The 25,154-nt window shown below is 43.0% G+C and overlaps 1 protein-coding gene across 1 annotated transcript in view; it reads right to left on the reverse strand.

Moving 5' to 3' along the window:
- The window catches only part of DPP6 (dipeptidyl peptidase like 6), a 766,975-nt gene that overhangs the window by 579,251 nt on the left and 162,570 nt on the right, over positions 1-25,154 (reverse strand). The gene's annotated exons all lie outside the window — the stretch shown is intronic.

Raw genomic sequence — 25,154 nt, forward strand, 5'->3', positions numbered from 1 at the left:
GCCGTGTCCTCAGCTGTGAACACTTAGCAGGAACTCAACAAAGACTGCTGAAATGACCGAGATGGGCTAAAGAAGACAGAATGATGGCATGAACTCTGCAAACATTCCTCCCTCCGTCCATGCAGCAGACTCCGCGCACGCCCACACTCTCAAACCTGCCTCCTTTATCGTGATGCTCCTCAAGGACACCATGGCCACTCTAGCTTTGCCCCAATCTTCCGATTTGACCTCATTTCCCATTCGTCCCCAAGCAGATCTCTCTTCCGAAAACTCCTGACTCATCCTTCCCTGGCTGAGACACCTGTGCATTCAGCTTGGCACTTCGTAATTCAGCCTTTCTTCTTTATCCACATTTTATTCTGAACAGGTTCATAAACTCCTCAGAGGGAGGACCTACATGCGATCAGTTCTGTTAAAATGCTTGTTTCGAAAACGTGACTTTGTTCCAATGCCATTGATGTATTAGGGAACGATCTGAGCATAGCACTGATTTCATGTTTGCTTATGTGTGAATTCGTTGGTGAGAACCGCTAGATGAATGTAGAAAACTGTGTGCAGCTGCATCGAGGCTGAAGGAGCACACGGAACACACACACACAGCCCCAAACAGCACTGCTACCCCAGTCCGCCACCTGTCGTGAACCACACCCACCCACGACCTGTGTCACGGTCTTCCGTCTGATTTCAGGTAATGCTCTGTCCATCTCCATGGTAACTCACAAGCTACCACCCTCCCAGTGTCCACTTCCCCAGACAAGCTCCTGGTCTTCCTCAAGGTCAAATACCATATAGACTATAGTTTGCATGTCCTTCTTAACCATTTAACATGTGTAAAACCGTTCTACCATTTTTAGTAGGTTCCTGTCTTTCTGTGTCACGGGCAGAGTATTCGAGTGTTTTGTCCACAACCCCATTTTCCCCATAAACCCTGTAGCTTTTATTGTGTGATTTTGCATAATGTGCTGATTTTTAGTGATGCACATTATTTGTTACAGCAAAACACCTGCACATTTCTTAACTATGTGCCCCCATTCTACGTACTTTGAAGGGATGGGCATCATCAAACACTCTTTCTTGAATATATGACAAAAATGAACTTATCTATGAAACAGAAACAGACTCACAGACATAGAGAACAATCTTGTGGTTGCCAAGGTGGCAGGTGGTGGGGGGACAGGGAGGGAAGGACCGGGAGTTTGGGATTAGCAGATGCAAACTGTTATGTATAGGATGGATAGACAACAAGGGCCTACTGTATAGCACAGGGAACTATATTCAATATCCTGTAATAAACCATAATGGAGGCACTTCCCTGGTGGTCCAGTGGTTAAACACTCCACGCTCCCAATGCAGGGTGCCTGGGTTCAATCCCTGGTCAGGGAACTAGATCCCACACGCCACAACTAAAAGATCCCGCGTGCCACAACTAAGACCTGGCGCAGCCAAATAAATAAATAAAATAAATAACTATTTTAAAATAAAAACATAATGGAAAAGAATATGAAAAAGAATATATATATATGTATGTATGTATAACCAAATCACTTTGCTGTAAAACGGAAACTAACACAACATTGTAAATCAACTGTACTTCAATAAAGTAAATTAAGAAAAAGAAAAATTGAAAAAAATCGGACTCGAATGGGATTCTATTCATTCGCATCGTACAAATACCATATATTTGTAGCGTTTGCTATTTCTTATAAAGATGATACAAAAAACCTTGAAATAATAGGTAAGATGCACATATTCCTATAACCAAGTGCAGCTCCCTGACCTGCGCTCTTCCTGCCGGACCTCAGTTACTATCCAAGTTCTACGATGAATCAGCTTTTGCAGGGATTTTTGGTGGGTCACATGAATCTTGCTTAGTCTCTGTTTTCTCATTTCTCAAATGGGGATGATAAAAACAGAAACTGCATTGTTAGGAAAATCAAACAAGATATATATTAAAGCAATTTAACATCTAATGTATTATTTCATTGCATTTCCCTATAACGCGATCTGAATTTACTTCGAAGCTGGAGGAATCATCTGGATAGATGCCAAAAGTGGGGCAGTTCTTGACCACACTTTATCCCTGCTCTTAACCTCTTTCCAACCCGTTCTTGTTCTAAGTTCCATTTCTGCCCAATAATATGTGTAATTCCCAGCGATGCTTTGGCTTCTCAGCCTTTAAAAAGGGTGCATTAGGAAATGACAACCAGACATGCTGTCAAGTGGTTTGCCCTTTAATATTTGCTCTCGAGAAAAAGCTAAGATTCGAGAAAACAATTGGACTGGGTTGATGTCAAGGGTCTCTTCTAACCAAGGGCAGCCAGACAAGGTTGCTGGCTTTGCCATTTATTCCATTAAACTACACGAACCATTGGCCCATGCCCGGCTTCCTTACTCAGGGGGTGGAAATTATCACCTCACACCTGATTTGACTTCTTCCCCACTTGTGCTCGCTGTTGAATTTGAGTGTCCCAAGTGGGAGATGTGCCTTCTGAGGACAGAGTGAGTTCAAGCCAGAACAGGCAGGTAACCCCAGGCGAATGAAACAATGCTGCTAGGGGAGGGTGGTGGCCGGTGGGGAGGACCTGACCAGGCGCCAATAGAGAAGATTCATAAGAAAGGGTGAGAATATCCTCAGGTGTCTTCTGTTAAAGAAATGCCTGGCATTTTCTAAATACACTTGCCTTCCATAAAGTGAGGCTGAAAAGGAAACATGGTGGCAATTCCAGCCTGGTACCCTTCCAAAGATCCCACCAGAACCTCACAAAATGTTGCTACACTAAGGGATTGATTGGGGGTGAGCAGGTGTCAATCAAGGGCAACCCAGTGAGAACCCAGATTCTAACTTTCTCTTCTTTCGACAATGATGACTCTAGATTCTAACTTTCTCTTCTTTCAACAATGATGACTCTAAGAGGGGTCCTACCATGATGTGATAGCCTCACACTTTCTTTCTGTTATTTGGTTATGGACTGAGCTGATAGAAAAGTAAATGCTGATAGAAAAGTAAAGGCAAAGCCGTTGGGGACCAAACCCCAAATCTGTACTGACTTGCTTTGTAATCTGGAGAATATAGACACACAGGTGAGTCTGGTTCAAGAGGGTTTCAGGATCTTGGGAGGAAATGTGTCTTCAAATATCACGCTTCATTTCTCTGCACCAGTCCTGAAGACTGACCATAAAATCCAGCACCTGTTCGTCCCAAGACTGTGATGCAACACATAAAGCAGAGGAGCAAAGGACGCCGAGCTTGTGCCGAGCGGCCAGCTCAGTGCCCTTATGGAGCGGATCCATGTTCTGCATACGATAGCGAAACCTTTCTGCTAATCAAGATAAATTATTACCACTACTGGACTTTTTAAAGAAAAAGTCCAATCATTTATTCCATAAATCGGGTCTCATAATTCATCAGGAAGTGATTTCTCTTCTCTTAGTCAGACTTTAATTATACTGCGTTAGAGTTCACCACAGAATACATCTTTCCTTTATCAATTTGTAGATCTCAGACACAGTTAGTGTTGCTTGAGCCTTATGAAAATAACACCGTGCTTTTCACAATATGTTTTCATATATTTATCTCATGGGCTCCTTAGGGAAACTGGTAAAGAGAGCAGATAATACCACTCTGATTTTGCGCATTGGTATTTGCGATTTTGCAGGTGGTGAAACAAACATGGAGAAGTTAAGAGGAATAAAATAATACCACAAGCTTTCATCAGGTATAGAAACCAGTTGTTCTAACTCACATGACAATCGTTTCTTCTGTATTATTTTAAGTGTTTATCACATTGTCTCTTAAGTGTGAAAGCATCATGAAACCAAAGAATTTGCAAGCACTGTGCTGTAAGACTCCTGGAAACGTCTAGTTTCTGTTCTGGAAACTATGAAGGCACTGAACAAGCACGCTGTAGTCAGGGACGGCAGGTAGAAGATGAAAAGAAAGAAAAAGATGAAGGGGGAATGTTCTCCCCAGAGGACACGAGAAAGTGGGCGATGAGGCTCCTTTGGCGCTCCAAGCCCTGCCTGACTCGAGGTGTACGCCTGTGCCCAGCACCCAGACACCTGCTCTGTCCTCTGTCTCCTGACCCACGGGGCTGGGGAGTGGCTAAAAGTTTGTCTATAGCGAAAGCATAACAGATCCGATTAAGGGTCAGAAGGATTCGTGTAGACCAGAGACCAGCAATTCTAAACAATGAGAGGACTCAAATGCCCTCCCTGCCTGGGCAGAGGTCTCCCTCGCCTCTGTGCCCAGCCCTGCTTCACCACTAAATGGAAGGAATTTTATCAAAGCTTAATCTGATCTCAAACATTCTTACTGTATTTCCACCACACACACACACGCACACACGCACGCACTCACTACTGTGAAATACAAGGGCCTTGATTTTCAATTTATCTGGGGTAGATAAATCTGCTCACCCTGTTATAAATATAGATATAGATCCAATAAAACCTATTAGCTGGGGGCTCCCTGGTGGCGCAGTGGTTAAGAATCCACCTGCCAAGGCAGGGGACACGGGTTCGAGCCCTGGTCCAGGAAGATCCCACATGCCGTGGAGCAACTAAGCCCGTGCACCATGACTACTGAGCCTGCGCTCTAGAGCCCGCAAGCCACAACTACTGAGCCCACATGCCACAACTACTGAAGCCCACGCGCCTAGAGCCCATGCTCTGCAACAAGAGAAGCCACCGCAATGAGAGGCCCCTGCACCGCAACGAAGAGTAGCCCCTGCTCTCCGCAACTAGAGAAAGCCCGCACGCGGCAACGAAGACCCAACGCAGCCAAAAATAAATAAGTAAATTTATTTAAAAAACCCACAACCTATTAGCTGACATTTGCATTTTTATCCGAGAATAAGTCCTGCTGAAATCCCACTATAGAGATGGGTCAGTGCCAGGCTGTCCACTGCAAGCACTGACTATACATATTTTAGTTCAGAAGCTCTCTTATTATTTGGATGACACTATCTCCGCCTCGTGTTCCTAGGAAACCTGCAGAGCTCTCAGCCGACAGGTGATCAGATCCATAACCCCCTCATGACGTGCTCTTTCCTTTCCCGCCCTTTCTTCCATCCCTCCCAGGGCATCAGCTTCCAAACCATCTGTAGATATCCCTATGAAATACATAGCTCTTGTGAAACATCCATCTGTTAATTGGGGCAGAAACCTATACCTTTCTCTGGGTCTTTCTCATTTGCTGCCAGAAGGCTTTCTGCAGCTCAACTTTGTGTTAAGGGAAGAGAAACTAACAATTAGCAGCCTTCCTGCAGTAAGTCAGACTCTCACGAATATTTTCACATCGACTCTGAAAAACACCTCGTGTAATTAATCTGCAAATGGAGAAACTGAGGCTCAGGCAGGTAACGTACACTCATGAATCCACCCAGTTCATGAGCCTCGTCTTTCTGAGTCTCAGCATCCCCCACGTGGCCTCTGAACACTCCTGGGTCGAGATCCTCAGTGTCCCAGCTTTAGACTTCCAGAACCGACGTGCTGACGGCTGGGCTTGCTGGTGATAATCGCCCTCAGCCGCTCTCTCCCTGCTTTTTCCTTCCTTTATCTTTTCTCCCTTCCTGTGTCTTGACAAAGACCTGTTTCAGGCAAGAGACTAATTTTTCTTTTTGCCAGGTAGAAGCCACCAGGGAAGGCTGCATTTAGAGGCAGACGAGACATTTTTTTCCATTAAATAAAGCTGTCTGAATTCATCTTTAGGAAAGGCGTTTCTCTCTAACTAGGTAGAAGCACCCGTTTTTCTGTAGCTCTCACACAGGATTAGAAAGAGGGAAGAAATCCACTTGTCTCCTCCTTGAATTCACAGGCAGAGAATAAAGCCAAGAGAGATATTTTCAAAGGCTTGTGGGATAAACTCTCCGGGCAACCCCATTACCTGCCTAGAGCTGAGCAAGTGAGCACACGCATACGCCCTCCTCAATGCAGACCACGGTCCAGATGCCACCACAGTAGCCCGGTCTGGGATTCTTTAGAGGCAGCTGCATGAGACATGAGACCCAGGGCTCCTGCCCCAGAATACAGTAAGCCCCCAGAGGATACCAGATAAAATTCTAGAGGGTCCCCAAACCTTCCGAAACCATCTAGAAAATTGTGTGTGCGCGTGTACTCATAAAGTATCCGTGGACAGTGCCTTGGCATCCATGCAGCTGCAACCCAGGAAAGGGTCTGAGGCAGAGACCAATGCTTGGATCAGGCAGAAGCTTCTCCTCCACTGCTAAGACAAATACAAAACAAAATCTTTGAAACACAGACATATAATCTTCTACAAGCTGAAGGAGACATTCAGGAAAGAATCAGGATTCTCTGATATACACATTTTCTCAAATATCTCAGAGGGAAAGTAGGAAGAGCAGATGTTGGCAGAAGTAATTATTTGTGCAGTTTGTCTGTTGTCAGGTAATCTTTTCAAAAGCAATTTGATGATCTCCCTGGCTAATAGTTGCTCTGGGTTAATTAATAGGTTCATTGATATTTTTCATTCTCTGTCAGACAGAAGCTTCTGTCCTACAGAAAGCTGGATTTGGTTTCCTAAAATGAACTGTATGCTTGTCTTTGAAGCACAAAACCAGAAAATGGCCTCTTTTAAAGTGTTTGAAGAGAGAAAGCCTCATTTCTCATTAGCTATCGATCTTTACTCACACGCTGTTCTGGGTGAACACCAACATTGTATGTAAGAATCTGAGATAGTAACAACAGCTAATGATCAATTTGAGCTTCACCATGGGACTTTCAACACCCTCGGGCACCTTATGAATCTTAGGGTGACCCTACACATGGCTATGCTCTAGGATCTGAGTAACCCAGTTTTATCATTAATGTGCTTAAATAACGGAGGCACATATCAAGACATGCCTCCTTGGGAATTCCTTGGCCATCCACTGGTTAGGATTCTGCGCTTCCACTGCAGGGGGCATGGGTTCGATCCCTGGTTGAGGAACTAAAAAAAAAAAAAAAAGTCATGCCCCCTTTTTTCCACTGAGATGAAATTTAGATACAACAAAATGCACAGATCTTAAGTATACATTTCATTGAGTTTTGACAAATGTATATACTTATTTGGGTATACACAGTCAAATGTATATAGGCAAATCAAGATGTAGGGCATTTTCAGCATCCCCCAAATTTCCTCTGTTTCCCCTTCCAAGTCAATTCCACCCTGACTTTCCAACAGGCAACCACTGTTTTGATTCCTTTCACTGTTCTTGAACTTCTTATATACCAACTTATGAGCATGTACCTTTTCGTCTGGCTTCATCCATGCCAGACATGAGGTTCATGTCTGAGATTCACCCTCAGTGCAGTATGCGCTGAACACTGCTTACCAATAGTAGTTCATTGGATGAATATAGCGCAATTTATTTTCCCATTATCTTCTTGAAGGATATTTGGGCTCTTTCCAGTTTTGGGGATACTATGAATAAGACTGTTATAAACACTCCTGTACAAGTCTTTTCAAGGACTTGGGTTTTCACTGCTGTTGGGTATATACCTAGGAGTGCAATAGATTTCAGCTGGGAGCTATGTACTTGGCTTTAGAAAAAACTTTCAGACTGTTCTCCAAAGTAGTCATACCTACTGTACACTTCCACCGACAATGTATGGGGGTTTGTGTCATTTCACGTTCCTGCTAACATTTGTCACTGTCAGTCTTTTTGATTATAGAAATTCCAGTGGGTTGAGAAATGGTATTGCAACATGGTTTCAACTGCCGTTTCTTAATGACTGATGACATGGAGAACAATTCCATGTGCTTATTAACCATTTGTATATCTTCTTTTATAAAGTGCCTATTCAAATCTCTCGTCCATTTTTAACGACTGATTTGTAGGCATTTTTACATATTGTGGCTTCAAGTCCTTTGTCAGATGTATGAAATGGAAGATAATTTTCCCAATCTGTTACTGGACTGTTCCTTTTTCTTTAATAGATCTTTACTGGAGTCTAATTGCTTCACAATGCTGTGTTAGTTTCTGTTGTACACCAAAGCGAATCAGCCATATGCATACACGTGTCCCCATATCCCCTCCCTCTTGAGCCTCCCTCCCACCCTCCCTATTCCACCCCTCTAGGTGGTCACAAAGCACCGAGCCGATCTCCCTGTGCTATGCGGCTGCTTCCCACCAGCCAACTATTTTACATTCGGTAGTGTATATGTGGCCATGCCACTCTCTCTTCGCTCCAGCTTCCCCCTCCAAAACCAAGTCCTCAAGTGGACTATTCATTTTCTTAACAATGTATTTTGCTGAGCAGAAAATTTTTTAACATCTTCATTGGAGTATAATTGCTTTACAATGGTGCATTAGTTTCTGCTTTATAACAAAGTGAGTCAGTTATACATATACATATGTCCCGATATCTCTTCCCTCTTGCGTCTCCCTCCCTCCCACCCTCCCTATCCCACCCCTCTAGGTGGTCACAAAGCACCGAGCTGATCTCCCTGTGCTACGCGACTGTTTCCCACTAGCTATCTATTTTACATTTGGTAGTGTTTATATGTCCATATATACACTACCACTCTCTCACTTTGTCCCAGCTCACCCTTCCCCCTCCCCGTGTCCTCAAGTCCATTCTCTAGTAGGTCTGCATCATTATTCCCGTCTTGCCCCTATGTTCTTCATGACTGGTTTTTTTTTTAGATTCCATATATATGTGTGAGCATACAGTATTTGTTTTTCTCTTTCTGATTTACTTCACTCTGCATGACAGTCTCTAGGCCCATCCACCTCACTACAAATAACTCAGTTTCGTTCCTTTTCATGGCTGAGTAATATTCCATTGTCTATATGTGCCACATCTTCTTTATCCATTCATCTGTCGATGGACACTTAGGTTGCTTCCATGTCCGGGCTATTGTAAATAGAGCTGCAGTGAACATTGTGGTACATGACTCTTTTTGAATTATGGTTTTCTCAGGGTATATGTCCAGTAGTGGGATTGCTGGGTCGTAGGGTAGTTCTACTTTTAGTTTTTTAAGGAACCTCCATACTGTTCTCCATAGTGGCTGTATCAATTTACATTCCCACCAACAGTGTATGAGGGTTCCCTTTTCTCCACACCCTCTCCAGCATTTATTATTTGTAGATTTTTTGATGATGGCCATTCTGACAGGTGTGAGACGATATCTCATGGGAGTTTTGATTTGCATTTCTCTAATGATTAATGATGTTGAGCATTCTTTCATGTGTTTGTTGGCAGTCTGTATATCTTCTTTGGAGAAATGTCTATTTAGGTCTTCTGCCCATTTATGGATTGGGTTGTTTGTTTTTTTGATATTGAGTTGCATGAGATGTTGTATATTTTGGAGACTACTCCCTTGTCAGTTGCTTCATTTGCAAATATTTTCTCCCATTCTGAGGGTTGTCTTTTCATCTTGTTTATGGTTTCCTTTGCTGTGCAAAAGCTTCTAAGTTTCATTAGGTCCCATTTGTTTATTTTTGTTTTTATTTCCATTTCTCTAGGAGGTGGGTCAAAAAGGATCTTGCTGTGATTTATGTCATAGAGTGTTCTGCCTATGTTCTCCTCTAAGAGTTTGCTAGTGTCTGACCTTACATTTAGGTCTTTAATCCATTATGAGTTTATTTTTGTGTATAGTGTTAGGGAGTGATCTAATTTCATTCTTTTACACGTAGCTGTCCAGTTTTCCCAGTACCCCTTATTGAAGAGAGAAATTTTTACTTTGATGAAATCCAATTGACTGATTGATTTCTACGTTTGTTTGTTTGGTTTTTCTTTGACTCCTACCTATGAAGTCTTTACCAACTCCAAAGTTAGGGTGTTTCCCGTGATTCTATATGCATCATAATTCTGGCTTTTATGGCTGGCACATGATTCACCTAAAACTGATTATTGTTTATGATGAGAGGTGCAGGTTAAAGTTCATCCTTCCCCATAATTTTATCCAGGCCTTTCCACCTTATCAAAAATTAATTGGTTGTATATGTGTGTGTCTAATTCAGGATTCTCCACAGATTAAGTTCCATTGATTATTTGTCTTTCCTTATGCTAATACCACACTCTATTGCTGTAACTTTATACTAATCTTGAAAACAGGTAATAGGAATTCTTAAAATACGTACTTTTTTTTCAAATTTTTTTAGCTAGTCTAGGTTCCTAGAATTCATATGCTTGTCAATTTCTACTGTCTGTTTCAAATTTTCATTGAGCTTTTATTAAACCCATAAATCAATCTGGGTTAACTGACATTTTAACATTATTGATTCTCCTCATTTATGTAAGTTGTCATATTACTTGTCAGTTTTCTACTTTATTATTTTTTCTGTATTTTTCCATCTTCCTACTTACTTGAGGTTCATTTGCATTTTTTCTGATTTCTTGAGATTTATATTATTGATTTTTATCCTCCTTTTTTCTAATATAAACCTCTAAAGCTATAAATTTCCCACCAAGCACTACTTTAGCTATGTACCAAAAGCTTTGATATGTATGTTTTAATTGTCATTTAGCTTAAAATATTTATTAACTTACGCCTGTACTTTCTTTGACCCATGGGTTAAGAGAGTATTGTTTATTTTCTAACCATTTTGTACTTTTTCTAAATATCTTATTGGTTTTGATTTCTAATTTAATTGTCTTGTGGTTAACGAATATACTCTGTAAGATTTAATCTTTTGATTTTTTTTTTTAGACATATAATGGCTCCACACAATGTGAGCTCTACGTGTACTTCAAAAGGATGTATATTCTGTGGTTGTTGGGCTATGTTCTATAAATATCAAGAGGGAATATAGATAGATCAAGATAATTAATAATATACTTTAAATCTATATATTTATTGATATTATGCCTAAGTATTATATCAATTACTGAAAGAGGGATGTTAAAATCTTCAACAATTTGTGGATTTATTCACTGATCCCTTTAGTTCTGTCAGTTTTTTACTTCCTGTATTTAAAAGCTTTGTTACTAGAAACATACAGTTTATTATTTTTATGCCTTTCTGATAAGTTAACAATATTTTTATCATCAAATATCTGTCTTTGTCTTCAATAAGATTCCTTGTCTTGAAGTCTACCTTGTCTGATATTACTAGACAGAGCCACTTTTTTATGTTTACAGTTTTCATGGTATATCTCTTACCATTCTTTCCTGTTCAACCTATTTGTGTCCTTCTGTTTAAGGTGAATCCCTTGTAGATAGTATATAGTTAGGTCTTGAGTTTTTAAAACTCCAATAGGAAAATATCCACCTTTTAATCAGGGTGTTCAATCCATTTGCATTTAATGTAATTATTGATAAGTTTAGTTTTAAGTTTACCATATAGATATATTTCTCTGTGTCCCGTTTACTATTTGTTTCTCTATTCCTTCTTTTCTACTTTCTTTAGAGTTGATCAAATGTTTTTAGTATTCCATTTTTAATGCCCTTACTGGCTTTTTAGGTATACCTCTTTGTATTATTTTTTTGTTTGTTCCTTTAGGGATTACAATGTGCATCCTTATTTTCCCAGTCTATACAAAGTCAGTATTATACCAATTCACATAAAAGAAAATTTTAACAATCTACCTCCATTTAATTCCATACCCTTTATGCTATAATGGTCATACATTTCATAGTCAGTTATCTTTCAAGGAAATCAAGAGATAAAATACATAAAGTATTTTATATTTACTCACGTATTTACTATTTCTGGTGTTCTTCATTTCATCCTGCAAGTACAATTTTCCGGTCTCATTTTCCTTGAACCTGAAAATTTCCTGTAATATATCATGTAGTGTAGGTATGCTGGCTCTTAATTCTCTCAGTTTTCACTTATCTGAAAACCTCTCTATTTTATGCTCATTGTAGAAGATATTTTTGCTTCATATAGAATTCAAGGTTAAGAAGATTTGTTTGTTTCTTTATTTGTTTTTTTTCCTTTCAACATTCTAAAATGTTACTTTGTCCTCTTCTGGAAAGAAATCAACTGTTAATTGGATCATTATTTCCCTATACATAATGTGCTTTTCCCTCTAGATGCTTTGAAGATTTCTATATTAGATGTTCAGCAATTTGGTCATCATAGATATAGGAGTGATTCTCCTAGTTTTTATCCCACTTGGGATTTCTTGAACCTCTTAAATCATTCTTTTCATTTTTTTCACCAAATATTAGCAAGTTTAAGTCATTATTTTAAAAACTCTCTTATGTCTTTTTGAGGCTCAAAGTACGTGTATTTTCGACCACTTGGATGTTGCCCTCATGGTCACTGAGACGCATTTCATTACATTTTCCCATGTCTGTATCTGTTCTTCAAGTCGGATAATGCTGTTGAACTGAGTTCAAATTGACTAGCTTTTCTTCTGTTGTCCTCAGCGTGTTATTGAGTCCGCCCACTGAATTTTTATCACACGTATTATATTTTCAGTTCTATAAATGTTTTTATACTTTTTTTTTTTTTTTTTTTTTTGCAGTACGCGGGCCTCTCACTGCTGTGGCCTCTCGCATTGCGGAGCACAGGCTCCGGACGCGCAGGCTCAGCGGCCATGGCTCACGGGCCCAGCCGCTCCGCGGCATGTGGGATCTTCCCGGACCGGGGCACGAACCCGTGTCCCCTGCATTGGCAGGCGGACTCTCAACCACTGCGCCACCAGGGAAGCCCTGTTTTTATACTTTTAATCTCTCTGTTGCAGCTGTCCTTTTGTTCACTCATTAGGACCATGTTTTCCTCTAATTTTTCGAATATATTTATAATACCTTTTTTAAAGTCCTTGTCTGAAAAAATCCAACATCAGGGTCATCTCAGAATTTGTTTTTATTGACGGCTATTTTCCTTGATCATGGGTCACCCATTAGTATTTCTTTACAACCCTAGTAACTGTTTTAAAGTTTTTACACTGGATACTACAGATGAACTATCTCAGGAATTCTAAATAGTGTCTTCTTAAAGTATAAGTGTGTTGAGTTTTTTTCTGGCAGCAGGAAAATTACCAATGGATTATTTTGTTCATATCCGGTTTAATATTTTCTTTGTTAGACATGAACCTAGTTCATGATAAGACCCTTATGGTAAGGTGTGACTTTTACTTTTTTTTTTTTTTAACATCTTTATTGGGGTATAATTGCTTTACAATGGTGTGTTAGTTTCTGCTTTATAACAAAGTGAATCAGTTATACATATACATATGTTCCCATATCTCCTCCCTCTTGCGTCTCCCTCCCTCCCACCCTCCCTATCCCGCCCCTCCAGGCGGGTCACCGAGCTGATCTCCCTGTGCTATGCGGCTGCTTCCCACTAGCTATCTACCTTACGTTTGGTAGTGTATATATGTCCATGCCACTCTCTCGCCCTGTCACAGCTCACCCTTCCCCCTCCCCATATCCTCAAGTCTGTTCTCCAGTAGGTCTGCGTCTTTATTCCTGTCTTACCCCTAGGTTCTTCATGACATTTTTTTTTCTTAAATTCCATATATATGTGTTAGCATACGGTGACTTTTACTTTTAAGGCATAGACTTTCTGAGGTTTCAGCTGAAGCCTGGGACGCTCAGTGAGGGCTCCTCATTCTGGCTGGGCTGGAGGTCCAACGTCGCCAGCAGTGCATGATCTCTTATACCTTCACGCACATCCCCTGCAGCAGGTAATCACTGCCAGGTCCTACGCACAGCCATCCCAGCTTTCAACCAAGAGACTGTGGTCAGTCCTCACCGAGACTTCTGGCAACCCCTCTGCCTAGCTTCCTCTTCTCTTGTACCCTGCTCCACAAATCCCAGCCGCTTCTCAGGCGAGAATTCCAGTCTCCTCCTCAGGTCAGTGAGGCCATAGCTCTGTTGGAGGTTCACCTTCCTGCCCCTCTGCTGGAAGGTGCTCCAGGCAGGGCACTAGGGCAGCCATGAGTCTCACCCCCTGTGCTTCCTTTCTCTCAAGGGTTGTGGCTCTGCACTGCTTGCGTTCAATTCCTTAGAACGATCGCCTTACACATTTTACCATTTTGATAGCTGACGCCAGGAAGGACTGTGTGGTGCCAGTTACTCTGTCATAGCTAGAAGTAAAGTTCACTGGTTGCTTTTAATGCAATAGCCCAAGTGAACACGCAAAGGCACACATGCTTCTCAAAGCTAGTGTCATCAGAGCTTAAAAACTACAAAGTCAGTAGTCAACTTGGTCTCTGCTTCATACTATTAGTTATTTATGGAGCACTGCGGATGTGCGTAGAACTTCACAAAGCCTGAGTGAGCTCAAGATGCCTGCTGCAGGGTGCTTACATGTCCATGTCATACTAGTCAGAAAGAGCAGGTGAAAGGGCTAGGTACTGTTTGAAAGGTTTCAGTCTGGGGAGGTGCAGAAATGACAGACCCCTTTGTTGATTCAGAGAACTTCTCAAAGACAGAAATGGTAGCAGATTCTAAGGGATGAAACACAAACACTGAAAAGTCAAGACTGAGTTCTGGGCCTCTGAATAGCTGTTTTCTTTGTTCAAGCGATCGCCTTCCCCTTTTCAAGGTAAAAAAAAACCCTAAGGAATCAAGCATAAAGAATTTAATGAATATCTATCAGAAACTCAGTTCTCTGTGAATTCTGGAAGATAAATAGCATGGAATGTGTGTGGGAGGAGCCAGGGGAGGGTCCACTGCCATGTTACAGAGAAATGGGACAGACGGCTCCTTTCTTAGGTTTTCAGATAGACTTCAGTCAATGGATTTTTTTTGTTGTTGTTAACTTTTGGCTGCGTTGGGTCTTCGTTGCTGTGCACGGGCTTTTCTCTAGTTGTGATGAGCGGGGGCTACTCTTCGTTGTGGTGTGCGGGCGGTGGCTTCTCTTGTTGTGGAGCAAGGGCTCTAGGCGCGCAGGCTTCAGTAGCTGTGGCATGCAGGCTCAGTAGTTGAGGCTCGCGGGCTCTAGAGCACAGGGTCAGTAGTTGTGGCGCACGGGCTTAGTTGCTCTGAGGCATGTGGGATCTTCCCTGACCAGGGCTCGAACCCGTGTGCCCTGCATTGGCAGGCGGATTCTTAACCACTGCACCACCAGGGAAACCCCGGATTTTGTTTTTTAAACTTAAAACCTAACATTAGAGGCAGGTTAAACATAATGTTTCCTTTGGGGGAAAATTAAGTAGACTATAGGATAATCAAGTGCCAATAGTGTGATACTGAGTCAGAAGCATTAGAATAGAATCTTGAGGATGAATGAAGTAATGGATATAAGGATGATTGAGGAAGGGTTTTTGGAGTAGATGGGAGTGCGGGAGATTTTAAAATATCAATGCTTTGGATAAAATAGGGAAAGGCAGGAAAGCACCCCTATTAATTACATTTAAAGGAAACATCGTTGTGAATATGTTTGTTTTCTCCAATGGACAACCTGTATATATACAAGCTCACTGAATTACCTGCTACTTTGTAACACGTTTTCTTTGTACCACACCAATGGTGCAAAACACTTTGTGCTTAAATCATAAAAAAGGAAATTTTAACCCATATCTTTAAGAGTGAAACACCCCAGTGTTCTACCAGTAAATAAATGACCTGAGAGTGAGCTGGTCTGTTGTTCTGAGGTTCTGTTCACTAAAGCCACAGTCTTTTACCCAAAGGGGTATTCGTCCAAGCCCAGGACAATGTGGAAATACCAAATGTATGACATCACTTCTAGGTGGAAACATTGCCTTTTTCAAATTAATTGCATCGTTGAAACTCACTGTCCATCATGCATAAAATCCACTGACACCAATTAAACAACTGTCACTGCTGATTTGCTAATAAGAAAATACTGGAATAAGCATTATACAAATTAGCAGTGCTTGATGAAACAGAGTTAGTCCCTAAAGAAATCAGGTGGAAAATTGAACATGAGTATCAGGTCAGATGCAGCTATAGCTTGAATCTTGGAACAAAGAGGAAATATTCATACGAAAGTATATCAACCGATAAACACTGGGGAACACAGGATCTGAATACCTCTAACTTACGGTATGATGTTTTATGATTTTACAGGAGACAGAAGTTTCTAATATTCTAGGGAGTATTTCATTCTATGCCATCTTGCCTTGGGGGAGGCGTAAGACGCAAGTTGGATGCTTATTGGTCATTTTCTATTCCTGTTCTCAATATAGAAAGGAAGCTCATCAAAAGACAACTGCCTGTGGATTGTATTCAGATGAGATCAGCACGCACAGTTAACAGGCCTGTCCAGTTAAAGGAAGTGTAGGTTACCTCATCCTCGCTGCTTGACGCACGGAATAAATGCCTTCTAAAAAGTGGCATTCAGCGATTACAGTGAGAATCTACATAGGGGAGATCTTAAAATATTACTAGAATTACATCACTGGACATAAACTCTGCTAAATATAGAGATGAAAATATCACAGTTGACGCCTTTTCTTTTAAAATCTATGAGATGAATGAACACTAAATGGAGTCCTGGAATATTTTTCACCGTAGCAAAATGCATATATAAAGAGGAAACGGAGAGCTTGACACTATAAAAGTAGGTATGGGGGGTGGTTTTGTTGTTTCTCTTGAAAATACAGAGCCTCAGTTCCACTTGGGAAATCAGATACCAGCTGTATTCTCTAGGGGAAGAGGCTTGGTCTTTGCGATCAGAGCTCACACTCAATCCTGTGGGACGATGAGTTTGAGGATTCTTCTCACAAATAGGTAGAGTAATGGGTTCCGGTGATCCCTCCCCACACCTCTCCCCCCAACCCCCCAAAAAAAAACCCTCAATTGAAACATTCGCCCAAAGCTTGTTAGCAAAGACCAGGCTAGACTTCCTGCACAGATGCCCTTCACCAGCGCAATCGTCCAGAGAAACGCACAGCTTATCTTCTCTTTTAAATGTAACCAGAGGAGCTATCAATAATGACAATAAAGGTAATAATTTTGTGTGGCTCAGATCAAAGAGATGCATGAATTGGAGGGAGGTAATCTGCTGTTAACTACAACATGGCATTGGAGAAATCCTTTAATATCTCTGGGCCTCAGGTTTTTAACTTCAAAGATGGGCATAATAATATTTGCCCTGTGCACGTCAAAGGAGTTTTGTAAAACTCAAGGGAGAGAGAGAAAAAACGCAAACGTGTGAAATGAAATACTGAAGATATTAAAAGCATAATAATAGAAGTTACACCTACACATACAGGTGTAACTATAAATAGAGCACAGGGGCTCACAGTAGGGGTTCTGCAGCCACTGTGCTGGGGTTCAAACCCCAGCTCTGCCTCTCAGTAGCCACGGGTCAGTGGGCACCTTGCTTCACGTTGGTTTGTTCTTCTAAGTTATAAGCATGGTACTTCCTTTTGAGACTGTCGTAAGGCTTAAATCAGATACCCTAACCTGGCTCAAAAGTAGGGCTTAATAAATGTCAACCAGCCTTGCTACGGTCAACTCATATTTTCCTCTGTTTAATTCAAAAACAGAAAATTTTTACACCGCCTTTGAATCGTTAAGCTTTCAGGGTAAATCATACCCTCTGATACATGTCAATAGTATTTCAGAACTCAGGATTCAGACCTCAGGAAAAGTACACATCTTCATATTGGATAAGAGGGGCTTCCCTGGTGGCGCAGTGGTCGAGAGTCCGCCTGCCAATGCAGGGGACACGGGTTCGTGCCCCGGTCCGGGAAGACCCCACATGCCGCAAAGCGGCTGGGCCCGTGAGCCATGGCCGCTGAGCCTGCGCGTCCGGAGCCTGTGCTCCGCAACGGGAGAGGCCACAACAGTGAGAGGCTCGCGTACCGCAAAAAAACAAACAAAACAAAACCATATTGGATAAGAAATGATGTTCTTGGGCTCGGCCATCAAACACAACCTGAAGGTGATAACAGAGCAAATGAAAATGTTATTTATAATCCCAAATATGAAACTGTTCCCCAAAGTGACAAGATCAATTCTGCAACTCAGAGCTTTCCCCTCCCTGACAGATGGTGCTATTAAAAATAGCAACTCACACATCTCTCTGGTGAAGAAAAGCCTGCCTTACTTAGACAGCGAAGTGACCGCATGAAGTCTTCTTTCCCACTTAGAGGGGAAAGGCCACCAGGAGGGTCCCTGGGATTCTCAGACAGGAGCTTCTAAAGGGTGGTGGCCACTCAGCATTTCCCGCCCTCTAGAGGACCCCTCAGACAAGTCCCTTCTCTCTGTTTTAACAGCTGCGTCTCTGACCAGGCCCCCTGCCCTTCACTGAGCCCATGAACTCCTAGGGCCGTCCTGAACCTGGACATGACATTTGCTACAAAGCACTATCCCGGTGCCTACTGAGGTCCTCAGCCCAGACCCAGTGCTTTATTTCTCTCGAGATTCCCTCCCGGGAGCTCAGAGCCCTGAGGCGTCTGCTGGGCCAGGACCACACTGACCCCTGTTGTACAGTGAGAGGCTTGTCCAGAGCCACTCAGCTGCAAGGAGAAGAGAGAACAGAGCAAAGAATGAAGATGGGGGTTTCAGAAGAACTGATTCCCTGGTGACCATGGAACAGAAAAGGCTGAGCCCAGGTACAGCAGTAAACTGGGTTCCAGGTGAGGTCAGGTGACCGGGCACCTGGCCGCAGATCTGCCGTCGGTAACACGGCCACTTCCCAAGCCCAGGGATGGACGGCCCGCAGCATAATACAAATCTGACACTGAGGAAACAGACACAAAGGGTAGAGGGCACATCTCCGCTCCCCACATGTGGGATTTCATTTCAAGGGCTTTTTCTATCAAGAGTTGAACTGGCCACTAAAAGCTGTCAACGGTGTTACCTTAAGGTGGTTTGGTTAATTTCCCCCTTCACTCTACTTTCTGATGAACATGTTTGTGTTACTCCGGGTAAACTAGGGTACGGAGGAAGCAGTCGAGATGCCCTGGAGGGCTCCCAGGCGTGGACTCTGAAATCCGACTGCGTGAAGGGCAGGTGACAACAGCTCCCTCCAAACCAGACCCCTCCTGACCCCTGGCTGCCATCTGAAATCCCGCCACGAGCACCAGCTGTAGCTTTGTGCCCAGGAGCACGGTCCTGTCACCTCTCCCTCCCAGTTGTGATATTTTTAAGTCTTCACCAGTCATTGAACCTCACTGGGAACGAATCTGGGGGTCTACAGGCACAGGTTGGAAGGAGAGGAAAGTGGAGGAGACCAGCCAGGTGTCAGGAGCACTGAGGGATGCAGAGGAGACCCCATACTGGGATGGGGGGGCGGTGAGGAGGTTTCCAGGGAAGAGTGTGGTCCTGTGCCGGCCTCCAGCTTGCTGGCCTGAGGTCTTTCCATCTTCTCTGCCATAAGGCCTTTGTATAAGTACAAGAACGTGACAACAGAAGAGACAGCAAAGCATCAGTGATGCCAATCACACCAGTAACGTCCAGCAGTGCAGACGTCGGGGAGACGCACACGGCCACGCGTCTCTTTCCTTCTGGGGAGCTGCTGAGGCCCTCCTTAATCCACATGAAGATAGCTAACCATGAACCACCTCCCCATTCAGAGTAAAGGCTTCTAAGAAAAAAAGGCTGTAGCTCCCCCCAGATTCCTCTGATCTTTTAAAAGCAGAAAGTGAATCTTTCATTGAAAACTAAAAAATTATTCTAGGAATTGAAACTACTTTGAGATCGTTGGTACAGATCTCAATTTCTGCTGCATGAAATTATAAGGGAAATTGTTTGCTTTAGCTGTATAGCTAGTTGGAGTCATAAGAAGTTGAAGTATATCAGGGGTCCTGGGGGGACCCCCTGCCCCAGGGCAGGTCGGCTGGCTCGTGAGGACCTCAGACTCCTTGTCTGTAAAACAAAGAGATGGATTAGCTATTCTCCAAAGTGTTGTGTGTTTCCAAATGTCTGGTTTCTCTAGGCTTAAATGTGTCATTTTGTTTGACTGTAGTGGGCTTCTGGAATGATCCTTTCAATAAATTGTTTATAATTTCATCCTCTAGGAAATGAAGGAGGAAAGGTGATGCTTCCTTTAACTGCCTCCTGGGAAGGCTACGTCTCCAGAGAACCATCTCTTTTCATGGGTGAAGGCGTGGGTAGAATTGGATGGTTTGTCCATTTAAGTGATAACATTTCAGCCCCTCAAGAGCACGCCCAGAGGTGGGGTCAGGACCCAGAAGAGAGGCTCAGGGTGAAATATCCTGAGAGACAGCCTGGCTACTGGACCCAGAAGGAAACACTGATCCTGGCTGTTCTGGGGGGTAAGTGCTCAGAAAGTTAAAAATACAGAAAGGTGTTACAGGTCAACAGCTGTCAGGGGCATTTTCTGTGAAGCACCTGGCTCAGAGCTGGATATTTTTTTTCACATGATGGTGGAGTTTCACCATCCCTGAGGTCTGACTCTCCTCTACATCCCAGACAGCAAATACTGTGGGATGAGGTTGCCAAGAAAGCCCCATCGAACGAGTGGCTGGAGAACCCAGGCGACCTCCTTCTGGTACAGCCTTCGGTGGGGGTGGTTCGTTTCCAAATCCTCACCGTTTTCCTCCTATTCCCTCTGGAAGCTCCTTCCTGTTGAAAGGCTACATCTCTGCATTGTCCAGTCTTGGTTCACTGTTGCACCACTTGGCAGGGCACCTGGCACCCCTGCCACCTGAACTAGGCTTTGATGGAGACTAACTAGTAAAAGTGCTAAAAGAATTTATCCCCTTTTCTTGCCTTTATCCTCCCAGACCAACCTCACACTCCCTTATAAATTCAGTTCAATTTTTCTGGGAGGCTTTTCAGAGTAATCCCAAGCCACCACCTTTCTCATGCCATAGATTTATGAATATCGTAGTACTGGTTCTCTACACATGTTCTGCTTTGCATTGCGTTTTTAGTTTTTCTCAGGTACTGTATTAGTTTTTTAGAGCTGCTGTAACAAAGTACCACAAACGGGGTGCTCTGAACAACAGAAAATTATTTTCTTAGTTCTAGAGACCAGAAGTCCCAAATCAAGGTATCAGCCAGGTTGGTTCCTTCTGAGGCTGAGAGGGAGAATTGGTCCCAGGCCTCCCTCCCAGCTTCTGGTGCATTTCTGGCCATCTTGGGCATATCCTTGGCTTGTCAACACATCACCCTGATCTCTGCCTCCATCTTCACACAACGATGCTCTCCCTACATGTGTGGGTGCTCGAATTGCTTCCCCTTTTTATATGGTTGGGAACTAAAATATTGCCTGCCATCTCAGTAAGCAAAGGATGTTGCAGTTATCAAGCCATCACATTATAGCTACCAGGACGGTGAGCCCTGAGGGAACTCAGGATGGAGACAAACAGGCTGCCCACTGCCAAGCCCACCAAGCCCTCAGCTGCTGCAGCGCACCCCCCCCTGCCCCCGCAAACAATATACCCTGAGGACACTCAGGATGAGAAAACACAGGATACTGGCCCCAGAGAGCTGAGGTGCATGTCAAAGGAATGACTTCAGCCAGCCCAGACTCTTGCATCTTCCCATACACAGAAAAGTGATGAATTCCTTAACTTGAGATATCTGGTTTTCTTTTATTAACAGTAATCTTTTGATGTTCCGACTACCTGGTCTTTTTTGCAAAAACTCCTCTATGTTCTGACTTCTCCCTTGCCCCTTCAGAACAGTTTTCTCAGAGTTATCTGAGATGCTGTGTCCCAGATTTGATGCTGTGTCCCGGATTTGCAGTCCTCAGAAACTCTGCCAAATAAAACATAACTCTCAACTTTTTAGGTTGTGCATTGTTTTCAGTCGACAAGGTCTATAAGTCACATGGGATTAGGGGCCCAATCTACTCCAGTGTGACTACATCTTAACTAATTACATCTGCAATGACCCACTTTCCAAATAAGACCACACTCTGAGGTGCTGGAGGTTAGGACTTCAAGCTATGAATTTTTGGTGGACACTATTCAACCCTGACAATCATGCTAAACATTTCATTAGCATAGAAGCTCCTTAGCCACAGGTGCTGTGTTATCTAAATATTTTGTATCACTGCAGTGATGAATAAATTATCATTGAATCAACAAACAAATTAATGCTTGCAGAAGCCTCCTCTCCCCAACTACCTATAATTCACAACTACATCCCGTTCGCCAGCAAAAGGGTTTCCCTCTCTAGTCCAGCTTTTCTCAAGAAAATAATTCTTGAATTCAAACTCTCAGAGATTACTCCAGTTCACAACAGGTAGGACCTACTCCCTACACAAATTGCCTCCCTGTATTCAACAGTTTCATTCTTGGGCTTCTACGTGAAACCCTTAAAACCATGTTTCTTTCTTCGGAACACATAAACCAGCAATTACTTATTTTTGACACCCGCAGGAAACTTAGTGATCTGTAACGTAAATAATGGGATGAGTCTGAGAGCATCCTTCCGGATTTTAGCACTTCGTGGGTTCCTGCTTCTCAAACGCTTATGCCATCTGTTTCCATCTGCGTTCCTCCTGCGTTGTACATAATTCATCTCAGCTGATTTCTGGCTTCTACCTGCCTGTCCTACGCTTGGTAGCATCGAGATACAAATACAGATAAGGTTGGAGAAACAGATACAAATACCCTGATCTGAGCTGGGCAGGGACACCCTGTGAAGACTGTTATGTGACTGGACAAAAGGATTTTTACTAAATGTCAAAGAATCAAAGCAGGAATCATTATTGAGTCCCCTTTAACACTGGTCCAACCTGGACGTGACGTTCTAGTTCTGATGGTGTCCGTCTTCTTCCCAGGGATTGGGAACCTGACCTTAAACCCCTGCTCCATGTCTGGAGTTTGCTCTCAGTGGATAATCACTCCACACCAGGACACGACCTACCTGAACGCCCAGGTGTGTCAGCCTTAGATTCTGTTTCTGGGCTCTGACATTTGCTACCAGTTACCCTTGATGGCTGGTCCTCTGCCTGCACCTGACTGGATATCAGCTGACCCACTGAAGAGCACGCTTCTTAGAGAGTTTATTTCAGTACCCGACCCTCCCGGTGCCCACCCCATCATCCTGCCCTACCTGTCAGGTCCCTTCCAGCTCCTAATTTTTTTCCACTTGTCCTGAGGTAAGTGTTTGCCCCTGTGATGCTGCATCGTGAAAGACCACACTGTTTAGGTAATTCTTATCACGTAGCAAACCTGTAGCTTCATCTACCTCTGTAAGAAAAATGGAAATTATGATGCTGGGCACTGCCATGTTCCTTCCTGGTGGGAGGTGTGGGAGGGTGGTTATCTTCAAGGATGTCTGCTGACCTCAAAGTCCATGAATATGCTCCAATATTCAAAACTCATAAATAAGCTATTGACAACCTTTCGGGGGTAGATATATGAGCAGCCCTCAGTGAGGGTGATTTCTGGTACCTTTTAGGATGTGATGAGTCACGGATACATTATCTCGCATCAGTGATTGGAAAATGATCTAGAAGAAAGGGGACCAGGTGGTTTTGTAAAGGTAAAGAAGAGAGAAGCAGAGAGACACAGAAGGGACACGGGGTAGGAGTGAGATGGGGAAGGACCAGGCAGTCACCCTGGAAGGGGGGAGCAGAGGCTCGTCATATAGGGGCAGGAGTCAAGGAGGCCACCAGATTCAGAAGGGCCACCGGCACCTTCATCTTGGAAAGTCATTTATCACACGTCAGCATCTGTCCTTGCCCTGCCCCACCCTCTGCTGAAAGGATGTGCTGACTCACTGAGTCCATCCATTTCCTTGTCCCTCCCCGAGCTGATCTCAGACAGCCCACCTCCTTCCTAAAGTTGGTTCCTGCTTTCTGAGAGAGGCAGAAGTCACCTCTTTTAAGGTCATGAGTGGCTCGTGTAGACTTTTTTGGTTCACTGCGTGGCCTGGACTTCTAGCAGCATAAGTTCAAAAGCTACAGAAGCCAAGGTGAAGTAACCAATATTTGAAACATTCATGAAAATTGTCATAAAATCTTATTGTCTATAAATGTAAGACAAAACAAGAACTTTCCATCAGGTCACTTATTAACAACAGCAGAAGAAAAGTTTGGTTCCACTTGGGATGCTGGTAGGCTGGCAAGACAGCCCAGCATGCTGCTGAGGTAGCCGGAGATGACCGAGCAAATCCGAATAATCCAGAAAGATCGGGAAGCACTGAACAATGTAGACCAACTATGGAGAAAACCCCAAATGAAAACCTCTGTCCCAGGAGGGCTAGTAGATGTAACTTGGCAGTGTGAGGAGAAAGGAATTTGCCTTTACATGCAAACCCCTAAATGTATCGTACTTTTTGTTAAATGAACTGAATAATAAACTCTGTCCTGCCTTTCGTGCTCTTCAGAGCACCATGAACACACCGTTTGGAAACTGCCCATGATAATACAACGCTACAGTAACAATGACCTAAGTGAAGAATTTGATGGTGTGTCTTCACAAGCACAATCTTGTTTCGAGATTGTCCACCAGCCTGTGATACCACCAGGGTCGAGCCCTACTCGCTCCTGTCCCTTGTGAACCTAGGACAATATCTTGAGGGTCTTACTTAAAATTAAGGGAAATAGATCCTCTTCCAATTTCCATTTCTCTCTCTTTTCTTCAGCCTGCTGGACTGTCTATCTTCTGACACTATTTAAACTAAGGAGGCATCTCTGCCATTTAACTATCAAAACAAAATAATGACTTATTTGAGACAAAAGTTGTGTCTTCTGCTTTTATCCCTAACTCAAATGAAGGACACAGCATCTTTTCACATGTCTTTGTAGTGGAAATTAAATAAATAAGCACTTCAAAGTGGTTTGATGAGTCAAGGACCCCTGTGAAATGCAGAAAAAGAATTGAGTCAATCTGCAGAAAGAGAAAAACAAGTACCGTATGCTAACACATATATATGGAATCTAAAAGAAAAAAAAAGTTTCTGATGAACCTAAGGGCAGGACAAGAATAAAAACACAAACGTAGAGCATGGACTTGAGGACACCGGGAGGGGGAAGGGTAAGCTGGGGTGAAGTGAGAGAGTGGCATGGACTTATATACACTACCAAATGTAAAATAGCTAGTGGGAAGCAGCCGCGTAGCACAGGGAGATCAGCTCGGTGCTTTGTGACCACCTAGAGGGGTGGGATAAGGAGGGTGGGAGGGAGATGCAAGAGGGAGGAGATATGGGGATATATGTATACATACAGCTGATTCACTTCGTTATAGAGCAGAAACTAACACAACACTGTAAAGCAATTATACTCCAATAAAGATGTTAAAAAAAAATTGACTGTCTGACTGATTGTACACTGCCTCTTCAGTGCTGGGTTTAAACGATCAATCTTTTCAACTATCAATTTGGCATCTTTCATAGGAATAAAAGTCACTCTAACT

This window comes from Delphinapterus leucas, chromosome 9, assembly GCF_059928025.1.
Source record: "Delphinapterus leucas isolate spDelLeu-1000000601 "Yukka" chromosome 9, BTC_Dleu_Yukka2, whole genome shotgun sequence".
Taxonomy (NCBI): Eukaryota; Metazoa; Chordata; class Mammalia; order Artiodactyla; family Monodontidae; genus Delphinapterus; species Delphinapterus leucas.